Source organism: Streptopelia decaocto, assembly GCF_964273445.1.
Source record: "Streptopelia decaocto genome assembly, chromosome: 23".
Classification (NCBI taxonomy): Eukaryota; Metazoa; Chordata; class Aves; order Columbiformes; family Columbidae; genus Streptopelia; species Streptopelia decaocto.
Window position 1 is genome coordinate 4727049 of NC_138678.1, and position 19669 is coordinate 4746717.

Sequence of the window (19669 nt, forward strand, 5' to 3'; positions counted from 1 at the left end):
CAGGCCCTGTCTCGCAGCTGCAGCCCTAAGGAAGAGCACGGGGGGGCCTGTCGCGTCCCGCAGCCCCAGATGTGCAGAGCCAGGTGACAAGGACCCCAGGCAGGTGCTGCCTCGGCAGACGCTGCCGACAGAAAGAAGCCAGTGCCACGTGTGGAGGGACGGATGCTCAGCACCAAAATGGAAGACACATGTAATCACTCAGGGACAAGCCCCGACTCCTCAGCAGGTTGCATAGCAAGTGAAAAACTGATCGCAAACAGATCTGGCTTCTAGTGATCCCGGTGCGAGCCGAGGGCCAGCTCGTGGCAGCCTTGGTTTCTTGGGAGTTACCCCAAGACAAGAGAGCAGGACTCGTGCTGTGTGCCCTCCCCACCCGGTCAGGGTGCGACAGGAGCCGCGGAGCCCGTTCCCACCAGGCCTGGTGACACAGCCATCGATGGGACGCTGCCAACCCCAAGCAAGGGACAGAAAGGAAAAAAGCGGCAGTGAGTTGCAACAATCCAACAGCGATTCTGGGGAAAAGACACCTGAACGCAGCAAGGCTCAAGGGGAATTCCTGTCAGCATGGGGAGACATGCCCCGCTACCCCCTCCTGCGCTCGGGAGCCAAGAAAAACACGTGCTGTGGAAACAGCCGCGGCGACAGTCACACCTGGCAGCTCGGGCTGCACAGCCAGCACGGAACCCGGGCTCCGCGCTCCTCCCTGCCCGCGCCAAGGGGTCTGGCCCATAGACTGTCCTTCGGGAGTCTGCAGCCTCTTCACAACCTCAAGCCTCTCTAGGCAGTAATTTCCAGCAATTATGGCTGCGCTCCTGTCCTTTCACGCCCCCGCCTCCTCTCCAGCCTCGCAGGGTGCCCGTGGCCCCTCCCTGGCCACGCCGCTCCTCTCGTTTCCAGCTGTGCCCTTTGACATCACCTGGAGAAGGATCCACCCCCAGCCCCACACACACCTGTCTTCCCCCATACCCACCATTTCAGCACTTGACGACCAAAAATGATTTTGACTAGAACCAAAACTACCCAATACCTCCCAACCTACCCCCGCGACATCCAGGCAGGTTCTCTCAGCTTTATCAGCTTTCTGTCTGGAGACAATGCTGGCAGCAAATCCCAGCTATGATTTTAAAGCTCGCAAAGCTCCTTCAATGACTCAGCCACTTATTTGTCAGGCGCTGAGCACCCTGAGCATCTACGCATCTCTCCCCACATCCGCATCCTGCAAACTGGAGTGTGCGCTGCAAATGACGGTAAATCCACACCTAGCCACCACAACAAAAAGAGGCAAAAAAGGCAAGAAAGGCAGTCCTGCTGTGCTAATGTTTAGCTGCATCAGCACCTGATGATAGATACTTTTATAGAGAAGATGTGCAGAACTGCACCCTCCCAAAGCCCACGTCTGCCCTGTCCCCACCACGGCTGCAGAAAGGAGTCGCTTCTCATCTCATGCCTTCCTACCCTTCAAAGAAACCCTGTTCACTTTCGCAGTCACCTGTGAGCTGAGAGCGGAACCCCAGCATGGGGCAGGTTTCACGGTCTCCACGTACCAGGCACAGTCTGGCTCTGCGGTGAGGAAACCAAGAGCAAGGGCATTTTTCACCCGCCCAAGCCAGCCTGAACTCTCCTGTCATGGTTTTCAGGCTTAAGGGGGAAGAAAGAAAGAACAAAGGAGACCCACGGTGGGACCCCGTGGAGCTGCCGCAGCACCGAGCGGGGCCGGGGCGGCCGCTGGGTCTGCGGCCACCAGCCAGGACGGGGCTCAGAGCCAAACGGGGAGGGAAGGGAGGAAGAGAGAAAAACAACCAACCCCTCCAGCCCTCCCTGCACTGAAACTCAATAAACAGCAGCAGCCTCTGTGCACCTTTCACAGAACCCCCTCTTCATTACTGGTGGGCAACTGTATTTTTATCCTGTGGCTTTCTGTTTTTGCAGACACATTCCAGCACGAAACCAGAGACAATACGCGCCAGCGAGCGGCAGAGTTTATTTTAAGGGATGTAACATTTTCCTGAGAGGATGCTCTATTTGCATCTGCTGCAGGAAGCAGTAAAATGGCAGGTGTGTTTCCGTGCAACCCGGAGATGCAAAACAAAACGCGCGATGCAAAGCGAACGCTTTTGTCTTGCAAATCTCTGCTCAGCGCACTGAGAAATTAAAAATCAAGGAGGGAGAGGGGTTTTCCCCGGGGGCTGTTTTCTAAGTTGTGAGTCCTGCAGCTCAAGAGCTGCTTTGGCAGGAAGGAGATGGAGAAGGCGGCAGCTGAGGCCCGAGCTGCTGCTCCCCATTTGCACACATGCAAAACTTGTAATTGGTGCCTTGCGGGGGGCGTGGGCTCCCGCCAGAACGGGCTGTCGTGAGGACACAGCAGGTAGTTGTATTTAAAACATACATATAGATATATAACCCTACCTGGGTTGAATGCAGCTTCTCTGAGCCACACCGACTCCCGCAGCACACCCCATCCGTTCGACCTGCCCTTGCAACAAGCCCACTGTGGTTATTGCCTCCGAGCTGACACAAAAACACAGTGAACTTTCTGGCTCTTACAGAAAGAAATTAGAGATTTGTTCCTTTGTTCCAGCCTTATAAAAAAAAATGCACTTTTTATACTCTGTATAAATATATATATATATCTCCCATTCTGCCCTGAGAGGTGATTACCTCACTGTGCAAAGGTAAACGAGGAAAAGTGTGACACGATGGAGAACACCACTCACACAGCATCAGGTATTGAACAGAAAAGGCACTTTTTTTGAAGTGCTATTTACCCTTCTGGCAATCAGAGTCACAGAAGTAAAAACCAAGGGCTTGGTAAGATACCAGGAACACTACAGCATTCGCAAGAATAAGCAACAGTATTTAATGCTATATAATATAATATGACATGCCACAAAGGATAAAAAAATAAATCATTAGATACTTGTGGGCTTAGAAGAAATTTTCCCAGAAAACACAAGTTTTCTAAGAAACATTCATATTTTAATAAACATCCAAGTTGAGAGAATATTATGGGCACAATAACACAAGGGAAAAACAGGCAGAATCTTACTCGGAACCGTTTTCAGGAAGGGGAACTAGTTCTGAGTTCTCCCATCTCCAGAGCGTTTGCTGAGATGACCCTGGTCCCGTTGCCGTTCTGACACTCCACCCGCTCCATCCCGCACACTCGCCCTGTCCCTCAGCGTCCTGTTTGTTCACCTCGCAACCCTTTCCTGTTTCTCTTCTCTACCATTACCTCGCAACCCTTTCCTGTTTCTCTTCTTTCCTACCCCCATGGCTCACAGTTGAGGTTCAGTTCCGTGGAGCGAGGAGTTCTCCACGACCACGCACCTGGGCCGATCCGGCCCCGGCAGCGCCGCCCCGCGACCCCCCGGACACAGGAGCGTCGGTGCACGAATCACAACACCAGCTCTAACTCTGAAGACTTAAAACAGATATTGTGCTTTCACCTTGGCCACCCCGCGAGAGCTTCGTTTGCTAAACCCCCTTAATCGCCCGCACCATGGGAGGGATGGGAGCATCGCGCACGGGACAGGAAAGGGCTGGCTGGACACACGCGATCTGCGTATTGGAAAATCCGAGCGAGGACGGCAGCTCCCCGGTGCTGTTACCGACCAACAACATCACTGCCCTGCACCACAACTCCACTCTTTTCCAGGTAACGCTCTTTCCCCGGCATCAAGTACTGATGGAGCGATTTGGGCCTTTGAAGTTATCAGCTGCAATCTTCAAGTTTGTCCTTAAGTCCAAGCGCTTTTAAAAATAATTTATATTAATTGTTCCCACTGCAATTTGCTTCACACCAACCTCTCTGCATTAAAAAAACTCCACCTGAATTCCTGACATGCCCGAACCTTCCAGGAATTTGCGCCCACTTGTTCTCGTGCTCATCTCTGGCCCAGTAACGTTGGGAGTTCATCAGCTCTGCTAATCGTCCACATCCAAACACGAGGGAGACCAGTCCCCACTTCTGACAACTCTTCCGGTGCGCTGACCGAACATTTTTGGCCTCGTAAAACCTGGCCAGCCATAAAATGCAGCGTTCTCCTCCATACACAGAGGAGGACGAGGCCACGTGCTTTGACACGTTGTCTTTGCGCATCGTGGTGCCATTAATCACTTTTCCAGCGCTCATATCTTCCAGAGAGGGTGCCAGGGCTGCCGCTTGGCCCCACGTCCTTAGAGCTTCCCAGCCCTGTTCCGCTATGAATGAGTTTTTTGAGCTTAAAATAATAATTATATATATAGTATGAGGTCAACAACAAACATGCCAGAGAAACAGTGGGGTGCTGTGATTCACGCTGAGACCCAGAGATACATCACGGGACACGCTCGTCCCCAGGCCCAGGAGGCGCGGTAGCCGCGGCGCTTCGGGACGGCACCGTCCGCGCCAGGAGGAGCCTCCTCCCCGCCAGCCCGGCACCCGGCGCTGCTGCAGCATCGGCGCTTTTTGCACCAAGTCGCATCTGGGCTGCAAACGGGTTTAGCAAAGCGGCCAGCGAGAGAAGGAAGGAGGGACGGACACACGGGTGTTCCCAGCCCAGGCCCCAGCACCTCTCTGGGACACCCCGCTGTTCCTCCTGGTACAGAGCACACAACATCCCACACCGTAATATGGAGAAAAAGGCGTTTAAGCTGATGCTGGAAATCTTCTACCTCCACATTCCGCTGCTCTGCAGAGGTTTCTACGGTCAGTGCCCAGGCGGGTCCAAGCCCTGAGCCCCACGTCTCGTGTTCCTTTTGAACACTGACCCTTGGCACCCCTGCCCAGGCACACACGGACAACGCTCCGGAGCTCCCCAAGAAGCCTGGAAGGAACTCGAGCTGCTGAGTGAGTCCCCAGATGAGCAACACCAAGGAGTCTGAGCAGCTCACCGAGAGCTGAAAAGGCTCATTAATCCTCACCCAAATCTACCAACGTTACAAATCCTTTGCTGCTACAAACACCGTATTTCGTCGCTCTCCGCAGCTCACCATGCCCAACCATCTACCCCACTAAATACCACAGATCTTCACCAGCACGCCCCAAGGCTCCTTCCCTCCACAGCGCTCGCTTCCCCGTGGCAGTAATTTGCCCATCCACGCCACACGGGGCCGGGATGCCGCATCCACCCCCGGCAGCGCAGCCCGCGGGGCGCCAGCGCTGGCCTCCACTCAGGAGAACAGTTAGGAACATGATTACGTACAACATCATTATCCAGGACAGCAATTAAACACACGCGTGCAGGCGAGCACATGTTGAAACGCCGTCCTGGATGGCGACGCTGGCGGAAAACGGGGCCCCTTCCAAGGAGGATGCAGTTGCTGGGTGGATTAACATGGGCTGCAGTTTGTGCATGTGAACAAACTGGGGAGAAAGGAAAACTGGAAACCTCTTGTCCCAACAGGAGCTGCGAGTGTTCCGGAGCCTGCAGCAACTCAAAGGTAAGAAAAGGTAAAAACGGCAAAGCTGAGTAAAAAAAGACTGTAGGTGCAAAGACAGGCGGCTCTGCAGGACGTCTGCACGAGCAAACAGTCCCAGGCTCCAGGTTACGGATACAAAGGCCAGAAAGGCAAGAAAACCAGATTTAAACGGCTGCTCTGCTCTCTGCCCTGGTTCGGCTGCGGTTTACCCAGCTGCAGGGTGTTTGCACTGCTAGCAAACCTAATCCCGAGCTCCTTGGGCCAGAGGTTCTAAGAAAGGAAAGGAACTTTATTAACGACGCACTCGAGCGCTGCACCCGCAGTGAGCTGCTCCGGTCGGGCTCCAGCCCCCGCTCTGCAGAGCCCCAGCCATTTCAAGACGGCTTTTGTGTTGCTCTTTGTTAATTTATTATTATTTTTAAATACATGTTTTGTAAAATCCCAGATTCTTCCCCCAGATATTCTCAGAGACACCAAGGTAGCGTTCAGGCTTCAGGCTCTAAGTGTGAACGATACCATCTGCAAGAGAACTCAGAGCTTGGCAGGCTGAAAGAACGCGGTTCACCTGCAAGCCAGCACTCACCTACTCTTCATATGAATAATAAATACATTAATTTATTAAGTGAATAAAATTCAGGAGGCCAGAACCTATCGGTAGCTGCGCTGTGGATAACCTGTGTTAGCAATCTAACACCCAAGCCTGAGAAAACAGCCAGCTCTCTGAAAGTGAAACGTTTACTTAGCTTTCTGAACGTTATTGCGAGTTAAAGTGGTTCTCACACGTGAAAGTGCCAAAGCAGCGGCTGCTCGGAGCGTCAGGGATCCGTGCGCATCCTTTGACCCACGCAAAGGACAGGAAAGAGCAGCTATCGCAATGGCAGAGCCCACGGGGGCGGACGGAGCCCCAGCTCTGCTCCTCACCACGCTCTGACGCTGTGCTGGCAGTATGATAACTCAGCCTCCAGAGCTGGCCCATGTGCAAGCAAAACTCCATCTGATTTAATTTAGGAAATAAATAAAAACCCCCAAATCTGAGCTTGAATTACTTCAGACTTTTCCCTTGCAAAATGAAGAATTAGGTCCTACATTAACAGCACAAGGATGGGGCAGAGAAGAGCAGACAGAGTGTCCACACTGACCTAAGTCACAGTCTGGACTCATTCCTCTGTTTATGTACATTTTAAAGAGGTTTAATTAAGCTACCACATCTTAAGATGGGATTTTTCAAAGCTATATAAGCAATTTACGAGGATCCAGATGGCAAAGGGCAGTTCAGGCGCTCTTGATTCTTTGAAAACCCTCAACCAGTGTAACAGAACTCATTTTCTCCTGCAAATTAGATACATATTTAGGCAAAATAACCTGGAGCCACGTACAGAAGCTCCAGATGATCATCACCCAAGCACAAGGTAACAGAGTCAGGTTTTACTGCTGTGTTCACATGTCACAGCATCAACTATCGGAAGTGTAAAACATCACGAGACAGAGGATCAGGGCACCTCTGCAATGTGTGGTTGGGCAGAGTCACCCACTGGTGACCAACAGCCCGTGAAATCACCAAATAACCAACCAAATCTGAGATTGGCCAAATTCTTTCACTAAAGCTTTCGATCTGTTTAAGGTATTTAAGATAATCTAAGTCCTTATATTGGCACAAGCTGTTTAAAATGATCTAAGGCTTTAGATTGGTTTAAGCTGCTTATGCAGCTTTAAGGTTTTAAAAAGATTTAGACCGCTAAAAAACATCCCCCAAAAAGCAAGTGGGGTTTGTGTCGGGAGCTGGTTGCACCATCTCGTGCATTTCAGTGTGGTGCAAATGCAGAAACACCTTCACAGGACCAACACGTTCTGTTTGCAATGCCTAAGGGTCAAAGTCAGTCAGTACCGAGCCCACAAATACTGAGTTTAGGGAAGATTTCTGTTGTGTAAGGCTGAGAGGAGCAGCAAACCTGGTTAGAGCACCAAGAGCCCTTCTCTGTCTTCTGCAAAAAAAGCACCATAGGAAACTACACAAAAGCTTCATGCACCAATTTCTGTTGAGAAAAAGTAGACAACGTGCCAGTATATAAACCCTGCACATTCAGCTTTCCTCTCCTCCTTTCTACTCCTTTCCAACTTTATATCACCAAAATCCAGTATCCCTCACCATGGTGTTCTCAGGATTGCACCATTTACAAGCCCATAGCTGTCTCTGCAGCACAGAATTATCCCCACTCAAATAAAGCTGGGCTCAAAACATCCCTTAAGCCCAAAAAATAGAGAACCATAGAATCATTTTGGTTGGAAGAGACCCCCAAGATCATCGAATCCAACCATAACCCCCCCTGTCCCTGTCCCATGTCCTGAGACCCTCATCTCCATGTCCAGCCCTCCAGGGCTGGTGACTCCAGCACTGCCCTGGGCAGCCTGTTCAATGCCCCACAGCCCTTTGGGGAAGAAATTGTTCCTAAATCCAACCTCAACCTCCCCTGGCGCAACTTGAGGCCGTTTCCTCTGCTCCTGGCGCTTGTTCCTGGGGAGCAGAGCCCGACCCCCCTGGCTCCAAGCTCCTTTCAGGCAGGTCAGAGATCAGAAGGTCTCCCCTCAGCTCCTGTTCTCCAGCTGAACCCCCCAGGTCCCTCAGCCGCTCCATCACACTTGTGCTCCAACCCCTCACCAGCTCAACCGCAAGGATGGAATCCCCACCCATCCCTTGGGGAGACCGAATTTCCTTCCCAAAAAACAATGAGGACAACTCTCCTGTCTGAGGACACACCTTTTAGAGACACTTGCAGAAACACAGCTCGTCAGATCACTGCAATTTTCCCTTTCCCTTTCCGCCCTGCGGAGGGGCCGCTCCCGTCCCTCCATCCCATCTAGATGAAGAAAATACAGTTATAACAGGACAAAGAGCCTTTTTCTCGCGCAGAGGCGCCGTGGTTCGCAGCCGCCCTGCACTCCCATCTACACAAACATAAAGGCAGCATCTGGCCACATGTCAGAAGTCTTTAATTACATGATCGAGCTTATCTTAAATATCTATTTATTGAAAGCTGTAAATAACACAAGGCTGCATTCTGCCTGATAAACACCACATGGACAAAAGGAAGTTACAATTACATATTTAACTTAATGCTTTCCTGTTGCATCTTTTGATTGCTTAACTTTGCAACCTTCCATGTGAACGCAGGTGCCCTCTCCCCCTCACCTGGCAGCTTGATCAGGTACCAACTTCATTTTATGGCTATTCAGTCATGGAGAACTAAGTAAGTTTCTTTCATAATCAAGATTTTGATCCTAACATGATCTATACCCTAACAGACCCGGGTCTGTGCTGCTTCCGACAGCACCAGTCCCCGAGCAGCCTCTGCGCCTGCAAACACTGAGCAAAATCCAAATTACTGCGAAAAAAATACATAAATGCTGACAGAAATAGCAACAGAACTAACAGAAACCTGTTATGCACAGTTAGCTGAGAAAAATCAGCGCTTCATTTTCCATGTACCCAACCTTTTTGTCTGTAAGAACAGCAGACGGCTCAGGGATGGGTTCACACCTCGGAAGCGCACGCAGGATCCCAAAACAAAGTGCAGAGTAACTATGGATACAGACTAATTACAGCTTCCTTACAGCCCTCCCCATCCGACCATTATCGTATCATCTGCAAAAATCTTCATAAGCGATAACATCAGAGCCCGAGACAGCGCCGGGAAGCGCCAGGCAACGCCGGCACCCAGAGCTGAGTCACCCGGCAGGGAACGTGTCCCCGTTGCACCCCAACATCACAGCAGCAAAAGCCACAGCAGCTATATTAGTGATTCTGCCAGTTTATTTACCTTGCTGGTACCCCCGTGCAAGTTCTCCAGAACACTTGAGTTCTGCAGTTATTTACATCACCCTAATGCCCTGTTCTTTATATTATCGACCCCTGGCAGTTGACAAAGGGGTGTTGAAATCGGAGCGCAGAAATACAGTAAGAGGTGAATGGAGCAGGAAGCCCTTCCCGCAGCACCCGAGAACACAGGGCAGCCCCGCGCCACGGGCACAGCAGCAAACCGCTGCTCCGCGCCGCTCGCGTTCCTGCCCAGTCCACCGAGGGGCATCCCCTCCTGATCTGATCCTGCGCCCCGCATGGTGGATCACGCTGCGTCTCTGCCCGCGCCCCGGGAAGCCGGACGCTACGCAGACATCACGAGCGCCGTCCTGCGCACCGCGATGCCCGTGCCGCACACACCCACAGCACCGGCACGCGCTGGGCTGCCAGCAGGAACTGAGGCCAAGGAGCAAAACGTTTACCTTATACCATGATACGTTTCTGTAGAAACAGAAGTGAGGAGTCTTTCTTCTCTTAAACTGCCTGTAGTGCAGGGAAACCAGCGATCCTGGGTCGCATCAGCCCGACCATCAGCCACCCCTCGCACTGGAGAGCAGGTATGCGTATCCCTCCTCATAGACACGTGAGTACATTAGATGGGAGATGACCAATAACTCCATACGTTATGCAGTTTCGGAGCACAAACTTCAACAGCATTTTGCTTCCAGGTCCCCACAGCTTCACAAGGGGAGACTAAATCCCACTGATGCTTAATCCGGCCCCGGCTGAGAAGCACGTCTTTCAGTCTCACTATAAACCCAGACGGGTGTATATTCAGCACTCCAAAAAACCAACTCACTTGGCTACAACATCTCCCCTTGCTCACCATGTTTATTTCCCGCACGCCCGTGGTCGGTGCTGCGCCCCGCACACCCGCAGCCCTGAGCCGCACACCAGCGCGGCCGCTGGGCTCCTCGTCTGGTTTGGAGACACAAAGCCACTAAGTATTTTCCTTCCACCTCCCATGGGTGCACAGTACACGTCCTTCACTTGCCAGGTAGAAGGGTGGGTTTTTTCCCTACTGCATAAAATTAATCAAAGTTATGATCAAATGCAAGTGTCCGCAAGGTGGAAGCTCCGGCGCCTGCTGGGGATGTCCCTGCCACGCTGGGTCACCCACAGAATCCATTTCTAGCAGCAGACTCACTGCAGCAAGAGTTTTCAGAAGAAAACCGGCCAAACTGCTTTAGAACAGCCCTTAAAAACATCACCAGCTGTTTGGCTCAGCAATTTTCACTCTCCCATAAAACTCACTCCGATGCCAGGACCAACATACAGGATCTCAACGACTCCAACAACCAACACAGAAACAGGTAAAAGCCATAAGGAGAGATATGAGGGATGATAAATTTCTTTTCATGGGCTAAAACACACAGACAAAGGGGAATTGGCTGGTGAGGACTGGAAATCCCTGTGAACCACAGATGGAGGATGGACGCGGGTTGGAGGGAGCGGGGCGGGACGCTGCTCGCACAGCTGGGCCCATCCCAGGCATCTACTCCTTTGCACAGGAACATTTATTTTAAAGATTATGAGAGCTCCAATCACACCTCTATCCATTTTTTTCATTGGTTACTTCAAATATATTAGATGCTATTGATTTCAAATCCATCATTGAGCAATAACACCCACTGGGATATATAAAATACATTTAAATTCCCAAGGCAACTAAAAATAAGCGAGTTAGAAGTTTGGTTTGTAGCAGAGGTGTATTTTGAAGGGCTCTGAGATCATCCCTGACATCACCGTGAGCTGCGCTCGCCTTTCTCGCTCGCACTTTAACATCATGATAAATTCTGCGGTGACTTATTTTCAGCAGCTCACTTGTTACATCAGGGTTTACTCATTTCTCTTTGCAGCCCCCAGCCCGGGCCGTGAGTCAGCACCGACCCGGGTCCCCTGGAGATGCGGGAGATGGTCCAACCACCTGCGGTTGTCTCCTCCGCCAGGTTCTATTGACCACACTCCTTCCAGCGCTGCCCAGGCGTCCCACATTGAGAACTGCTAGTGGTGAGATGGCACACGGGAGGGAAGCAAGGAAGAGAATCCTCCATTACACTGGAAAATCGGGGCTGTTCGAGGGGTCAACAGCCTGTCTGAAAGTCTCAAGGTCCCTGGGACAGCAGGGCGGTGGGATCCTCCCCTCCCGGCCGCAGGGTCAGGGGCACTGGGACATCCTGGGTCACAAAGCTTGTCCAGATCAAGCCCAGGCCGGGCCCAGCAGCTGAGCTGCTCCTGGGACTGTCCCAGCAGCTGTTCCCCCTGCTCCCAGGGGACAGCACAGCATCCCATGGCCCTGCGCCACCAGGGCTTTCACACGCGGCCCCTGGGAGCCCCAGCTGGCCACGCCACATCCAACAGCCTCTGAGTTATTCACGTCATCGGCCACAGCAGCTGGTCGTGGCATTCACCCCCAAACAGCCCGACAGCGCAGCACCCGCTCCCCAAAGCGAGGACCATCCCGCCACAAAGCCCATCAGGCAACAGCATTATCTATACAGTGAAATACATGACCCATACATTCCCCTACAGCACCAGTGCCTGCCCAACCAACAGTCATCTCAAAAACCAAAATACACGCACAGTGAGCACTGCTGTCTGCAGCCGGAGCTCAGAGTCAAAACTTATTACTTGTATTTTGAATCTGCCAGGGACTCCCACTGCGATCCCGGCCAAACGGCTCCCGCTCCCTCCTCCCCGCGGCCCACGCGGAAGAAAAAGACGCAGAAAGGTTAAACGGGAACAAAAAAGGCCACGCTGCTGCTTCCCCACCTCAGTGAACCACCGAGATCACAGTGCAGCAAACCCACGACTCGGGGAGCTGCTGTGTTTCCTTTCTTGGCATTAAAGTTCCCGGGCTTCTCACAGAACTAAATGAAGAGATCTGGGCTATGTGCTCCGACACCTCTCTTGCAGTAAGGGCAGTAATACGGTTCAATATGGGCAAGCAACAACCAGCCCTCTTATATATTTTTGAAGATCCTCTCCAGATAACAACTCACACCTTTAAACAGTCAAATAAATCAGCACGCTGGGCTGTATTATTCCCCGGAGCATTCATACTAACCCACATTACACATCTGCCTTAACTAAACCAGCCGCAGATATTTAGCTTTACATGGAGAAAGGTGTTATTTTTTTAGCACCAAACAAGTCCAAAGTGGTTTGTGCTCCTATCGGCACAAGGCAGAAAGGCTCACTCCCAGCTGGTCTAATTAAGAATGATGGGTATAGGTCAATATTATGTTCCTGCTGTCCTGGCACCGATCCCCTCCTCACCGGCTCCACATCCTGAACAGCGATACCCGAGATTTCTGGTAAACGCTGGGCCAGTGGAAATGCAGGATTCAGGTGCACCCGAGGGGACGAGGCCTCCAGAGCACCCGGAGCCGCTTCTCCAGCGCCCCACAGAACTTCCCAGCCCATCCACACCGATCTCATTTCCCAGCAAATACCCCTGTCTACATAAACCAACTGAACGGGCCAGGACAACCTGAACCAGAAATGAGCCAGGATGCTAGACAGCCATCCGAAAGCCACGGCCTTGCACTTCGTGTACAGTTACAGGAGTTTCACAAGGACTGCAAGCAAAATGAAGAGCAGCATCCTTTGTAAGAACAACATCATTAGATGAGCCAGGCTCCCGTGCCTCGGCAAACACCGGCTTCATTTCCCTTTCTCCAGAGGTGATGAAAGGATAAAAATCAGAGGAATGCAAGGCCACCAACTCCCACGGTCGTGAAGTGTCACAGGGACTCGGAGCGGAGCAGCGCGCGGCAGGACGCGGGTGCCGCCGCCTCCGCAGAGCAGCACGAGACCAGAGCAGCCGCGTCCCGCTCGGGCTGCGGGAGGCGGCTTTGGGCTGGGCGCTGTGGGCTCCGATGCAGCAAAGCGCGCTCCACACAGCAGACTGTTTGACAGGAAAAACACCACTTTCCCTCCTCCTCCTCCTCGGCCACCACCGGCTTTGGGCTTTCTCTGGAGCTTTCTCATCCAAAGCGTTTCCCACCAGCCCGAGCAGAGAGAGAGCTCTGGACTGGAGACGAGCAGCGAGCTCCCGCTCGGCTCTGAAACTGCACAGATCCCACGAGCAAGGAGGCTGGCCAAAGCAGAGACACACAACGACTGACCCCTCCGCATTCTGGTGCAGCTGACAGGATTTTGCAAAGGGGGGGAAATAAAGAGCCATGAAAGTGCAGCATTGAGGACACTCCTTCATTGGCACAGTGTGAGAACCAGAAGTCCCGTCCCCATGCGAGTGAGCGTCGCTGGCTCGGCACGGGGGAGCCCGGGGCTCGGGGAAATGCATTTTCTCTGTGTCCCAAGCAGGAGGTGGGGGGGTCAGCAGCACCATCCGCGTCCAGATGTGCCCGCTCTGGCTGCGGGGGGTCAGCAGCACCATCCGCGTCCAGATGTGCCCGCTCTGGCTGCGGGGGGTCAGCAGCACCACCCGCGTCCAGATGTGCCCGCTCTGGCTGCGAGCTGCCCCATCCGCGTCCAGATGTGCCGGCTCTGGCTGCCCCATCCGCGTCCAGATGTGCCGGCTCTGGCTGCTCGCTGCTCGCTGCCCCACTCCCAGCAACCAGGCACAGAGGAATATTCCTCCACCACTGGCTCCAAAACGTATTCTAATCACATTCTCCTGCATGCACCCCCTACCAAACTCCTAGTTAAACATTATTTGCTTTCAGAAGAGGGAGACCAGACCAGGCTGCATACTCAATTTTGATCACTTTTCATCTGTTGGGTTAGATCTTCACAAGTTCTCTTTCTAGGAAGCCTCAAGGGGTTGTTTATATACAACAAGAAGTATTTTATTTCATGTGCTGCCCACCCTCAGTTGCACAATTGAGGTAAACTTTCTGCAGATCCTTAACAGCCAGGCAAAAAAGAAAAACCACCTACAAATAATCTTGCATGCGCACAGAGAAAAGAGAAATATTGCTCAAACACACCGAGATGCAAACACAAAGTTCCAGACAAAGGGCTGGTTTCTGCCTTTGGCCCTCGGAGAGGCCACTGCAGTCCCTGCTGCAAGCCCGGCGCTGGGGCCGTGGCACAGGAGCCGGCGCCGAGGCGGGAGCCGCGTCCAGGTACCGCATCCACGGCGGCTGCGGATGCTGCACCTGCCCCCGCAGCGCGGGGAAGAGCTCCAGCGCCCCAGAGGACAAACCCCCGCGGGTGACACCCAGCGCTGCCCCGAGCGCGCACTCAAAACCAAATCAAAACCGGGGGGGGAAGAAAAGCCAGCGCTCAGGCTTACTGCAGGCAAGAGGGGATTCAGGCACAGGCAGGGATCTAGCTGTTAAAATGAACGCTGGAATATAATATATATATATATATTTTTAAATGTTTATGCATGCTGTAACATCAGGTAACAGCTGCTCCCGCTCGGCGGGAGGGGAGCGCAGCGGGCTCCGGGGCGCAGGACCAGGCTCCCCACCGAGCAACACGTCCATTTTTCCGCCGACGCAGCGGCCGGGGCGCCCGGAGCCGCGTGTCCCTCTGCACGCCCGGGTCGATCTCGCTCATCGCTGACACCCGCGGCATCCACCTCCCACCCCCTCGGCACTGCCGCCCACCAGCGAGCGAAAAATAATCATCATCTATGCATAGCGGGAGAAAATAAAGTTGCTGTCAAGCGACGATAAATTCATGCGACAGCCAGGGCTAATTAGGCAGGAGCAGGCAGTGAAGTAGCTGCGAGCGCGGCGGGGACAGGGTTACAGGCTGGCTGGCTGATTGACACCGCTAAGGTTACCTCGGGCTCGGCGCTCGCCCATCGCGCCATGCACGCCAGCCGGCGCGGCCACCCGGGGAATACACACACATATACATAGATCTATATGCGCTCTCGGCGTGCGGCGGGCGAGCGTCTCGGTGGCAACCTGACACCTTTCGGGAGGCAAAATGGAATCTCGCCGGCCGGTTGTGCACCCGCAGCAAGGGAGGGGGGAGAAAAGGAGACCGTTTGCAAATATGCGCGCAGAGAACGACAGAAAATAAAGGAGCCGTGGTGCCTACCTTCGCCGGTGCCGCAGGAGATCCGGAGCCCTTTGGGTCGCTGGCTGTTCCCTTCTTTATGAAATGTTCGGCTCAGCCGGTGCTATTTGCATTCTTTCATTAGCACCTGTTTCAAGTAAGGAAGGAGAAAGCTCATTACGAGATCAGCTTCCTTTCAAAATAAATTATTAAAAAAAAAAAGCGATGCACGCTGCCAAATAATAATAATGCTAATAAAAAGGGAAAAAAAAAACCACACATGTACATTAAAGCCCAAAGTAGGCAGCTTAATAATGGGAGATCTTGCAGGTTGTGAGCATGCTCCAGCCGGAACAAATCCTTCCTCTGTTATTCCTCTGAATAAAAATAAACCACGAGCAAGAAACCCAAACGGAAGCTTCCTCCTAGAATCCCTGCTGCTGAAAAATATGTAATAAATTCAGCCCGAAGACGCAGACTCTAATCAGCAGCTGTTTTCTGGATCCAAAGCCAGCCAAAGCCTCTCTTGTCTTTCCCACTATGAGTCTAGGCCTTTTTGAAAAGGGTTTTAACCTTTTAAAGATACAGTGCACCAATTATCACTTCTGGAGGACTGTCACTCACGGCACAAATAAATTAATAAAGCGGCGGCACAGCCGGAGCAGGGGGAGGTGTGCTTTGCACCACCACTCTTTTTCATTAATGTTATTATAAGATTATTTCTTTTTTAACAGGATCCCCCCCCCCCCCCCCCCCGCTTTGGAAGAATAAACAGCAAACTTGCCACTCAGCTCTTGGATAAATGCACAGTCATTATAAAAATGAACAGCTGCTGGATGCGATTCAGGGAGTTGTGAGGCCGCCCCTTATCGGGGTTAAAGTCGGTGCAACTGAATTTTGGGTATTAACAGCTCCCCCCCGGCGGAGGTGTGAGAGGGTTAATGACATGCAGAGAGCAGCTCTGTCAAGTGCTTCCCATCAGACGAAGGATCGGGCTGCAAAGTTTGAGCGAGCGGTGCTGGCACAGCACTAACCGTCCTTCCCGGAGCGGGACTGCCGCTCCTTCAGCAAACTGAACCAAAACCCCTTAAAAAAAAAAAGCTCAGCCCTCCAACTAACAAGCACCGCAAAGCACCGGCGGCCCCGGGGACAACACGGGGACCCCCAAAGCTGTGTGTCCCCAGGCCTGGCACCCGCAGCAGCCTCTCCTGGTGCCATCCCGGCCCACCTGGGTGACAGTGACATCCTCCTGGTCAGGGAGCCGGGAGCGAGGGGCCATCCCCGGGTGCTGCGGCTCCGCTCCGGCCAGTCCTCCGCGCAGCCCCCGGCATGCAAACCATCGGGAGCCAGCGGTCCTCCCGCCCTCTCCCCCTCCTCCTCCTCTTCAGCAGAAAATCATCATATTTCATGTGTGGCTGCTCCAGCCCCGCCAATTGGCTGGGCACCCGCGGCGGAAATGTCAGCGGCAGCCCAGCGCCGCTGCGCCCGCGCTGCCCCGTCCCGCCGCCGCGAACCGCAGCCCGGGGCAGGGGCGCGGGGCTGCCCCCCAACACCGGACACGGGGAGAAGGGGCTTTGGTGCTTGGGTTTATCGTTCTTTGTTTTTAAAGCCACTTTGGCTCGGCTCCAAAGGGACACAGGCTGCCAGCAACTTGACCTTGACCCGCACGGTTGCGTCGCGCTGCCAGCGAGAAGCGTTTTTGCGGATTGACGGAGCCCCGGCGCATCTGCTCTGCTGCTCGGAGCCGCCCGAGGGCCGCGCTGACCCCCGGCTCCTGCCCCACCACAGGTACCGGAGCTGCCGGGAGGGACGATGCCCCACAAACAGATACTTTCCTTTTTCTGCCCATTTTCAAAGCCAGGACATTTGTTTGCAGCTTTCCAGAGCTTCTGAACATTTTTTATCATCGTAACAGCTGGAGAAGCTCAGATTTGGAAATAGCGGCTCGCGTGAAGCTACTCGGCATGGAGCAACAGCTCAAGGAGGAAGAAAACCCAAGACTTATCTGATCATTTTCCTTCTCAAAGCAAGGGGGAAGAACATCCGAACATCTTTCTGGGAAATGGAGCAATGCAATAGCAGAATGGAATAATCCTGATGAAAACCGTCACCTACCTCTGCTGCAAACACAGCACCCAGAAACAAATGGTGAACACAGCCAGGGACACTGAAAAATGTTCTCCAAAGGAGCAAGCGAGCCACGGGCGTTCCTGCTGGGCACAACGGGGGCGAGGAACAGGGAAACAACAGCCAAAGCAAACCTCTACGGCATGGCTTACACGAGGATAAAAAATACTGCGTTGTCACAAAAAACTAAAGAGGATTTGAGTACAGCATTTGTGGTACAAATCAGCTTATGAAACCACAGTTTAGTACTGATTGTGGAAAAAAAATGAGTAGTAAATGGACAACATATTGGATGGAAGAGTAAAAAACTCCAAATCTACCTTATCTGGCCATGGGATGAGCAGCCCAAGTCCCATCGGCAAGAGGATCCAGCCCAGGGCCACCATCGCCACCATCTCCTGTGTCCTCTGCCCTCTGTGTCAAGTGCTTGGGCACAGCAGAAACTCATCACCACTGTGTGTCACTGTAGGCATTAAAACAAGTGCACTAAGAGGGAAGAAAGGGAGATAATCAGACTATTAAGCAAAAAAACCCACTGTTTCAGTGCAGAGCAACAGGACACAGTTCTTCAGGCTGTTCCTTCACCTTCCGGATTTCAAGAAGAACCCACACAAGACATGTCACCACTACACCAGCCTGGATCCCCGTGACAGACGACCCCGCTCTGTCACGGTAGCTCTGTACGGTGCCCTGCGGCTCCACGCACGACCAGCTGGGCGAGTTAACGGAGCTGTAGAAGTGGTGTTATCCCATTGGCGTTGTGCTCCAACCGCCACCACCATCCCCACGTGCCACCACACACCGGCACTTGGACCTTGAGAAGCGACTTGTCTTCACAGGCCTCGCTTTCCACACCCGCCAGGCCACCTGTGAAAATACCTGTGCTAGGCAAGCGTGGCAGCGTATTGCAGCCTGTCCCGGTGACACCTGAACCCTCGGTGACCTGCAGAAGGCAGACGGGCCCTGTTCCCACGCGCAGTGCTCGTCCAACGCTGCGCACACCGCGCGCGGCGCCCAGCAGGATCAGCCGCAGCTCCTTACATGGGAATTCATGGCTCTGACACTGAACGGGCGTTCATTCTCCTGTGAAAAATGACAAAGAGGCACGTGAGACTATTTATTTTTTGCCTTTTTTTTAAGCTACCTATCAAGCCTGCTCAATCAGAAACAGAAAGCTGCATTTCCCTTTAATTGTTATCATCACTAATGCTCTTGGGATTCAAAAGGCAAGGTATGGGGTTGTTGTTCTTGCACTTTTTAAGAAGTAACTAAGATACAAAGGCTTTGCTTTCAAGTCCTCTGCAGCCGCTGCCTTTCTGGGACCTAATACAGCAAACCAAATTGGATTCCTGGTGCCACTACATAATGCATTGCACTGGGATGACACGCTGGGGTTTAGGAAGCTGCAGAAGATAACAGCACGTAGAGGGAGAAGGGACGAGCTGTAACCAGGGGAACAGACCACAGGGCTGCGAGCGCCGGAGCCCCGGGTGCCTGCGCCTCCACCCAGCGTGGGGGTTCGATCCATCTCCCAGCGCCCACATCGCTCACTGCAATGGGGATTTCACACCAGAGCAGAGTGGGGAGCAGGATGGAAAGGAAAAGATGCTGAGGATCATCTGGCTGCTGCTCACAGTTGGCTTTTTGTCTCAGGGAGCTGCTGCATCACCCAGCAGCTTGGGAAGTGCCATGTGCGTTTGACTTCTTGAAGCTTATGGAGGTGGGAGGCTCAGAATCCCTTTGCCCACCACTGACCCCCCGCCAGCCCCCACGGGCACCCCGGAGCCCTGGAAGGGGCTGCATGGAGCACGGGGGGGATGCTGCACAGAGGCACCTCGCATGCTCTGGGTCATTGTGGGGCACAGTCTAATATGGGAAATGAGAACCACTGAGCAAACCTGAGCCTATTTCACCACCCATCTCTCAATTTTCAATAGAGGCGCTCGGCACTTTTTCTTTCCTCCTATTCCCACAAGAGGATGGTTCTCTGCTACAGTGAACTGTATCTGCAGAGAGTATTCACACGTTTGCCTGGGACTCCCATTACATCATCTGTCCTCATTTTAGGATACATCTCTCTAAGGTCTCTGTAAACCCAGAATTAACACATTAACTATGACTGATTAAAGAAGAACAAACATCTGGATTACACTTGTAGCGAGTTCTGTGATCCAGTACCAAGTGATGGGTGAATCCCAAAAGGTACAAGTTTCAGATTAGAAAACTACTTGATATTCAGGAGAGTTTTTCCTGTCCACATTTTAGAGCTCACAACACAGGACTTTTCAGATCAGATACATTTTTTCC

At 52.8% G+C, this 19669-nt stretch overlaps 1 protein-coding gene across 1 annotated transcript in view; it reads right to left on the minus strand.

Annotated features, from left to right (window-relative positions):
• The window catches only part of HIVEP3 (HIVEP zinc finger 3), a 129620-nt gene extending 114234 nt beyond the window's left edge, over nucleotides 1-15386 (minus strand). Inside the window, exon 1 of the mRNA XM_082071234.1 lies at nucleotides 15278-15386. The gene's annotated coding sequence lies outside the window, so the exon portion shown is untranslated. The remainder of the gene's footprint in view (nucleotides 1-15277) is intronic.
• Nucleotides 15387-19669: the final 4283 nt, after the last annotated feature.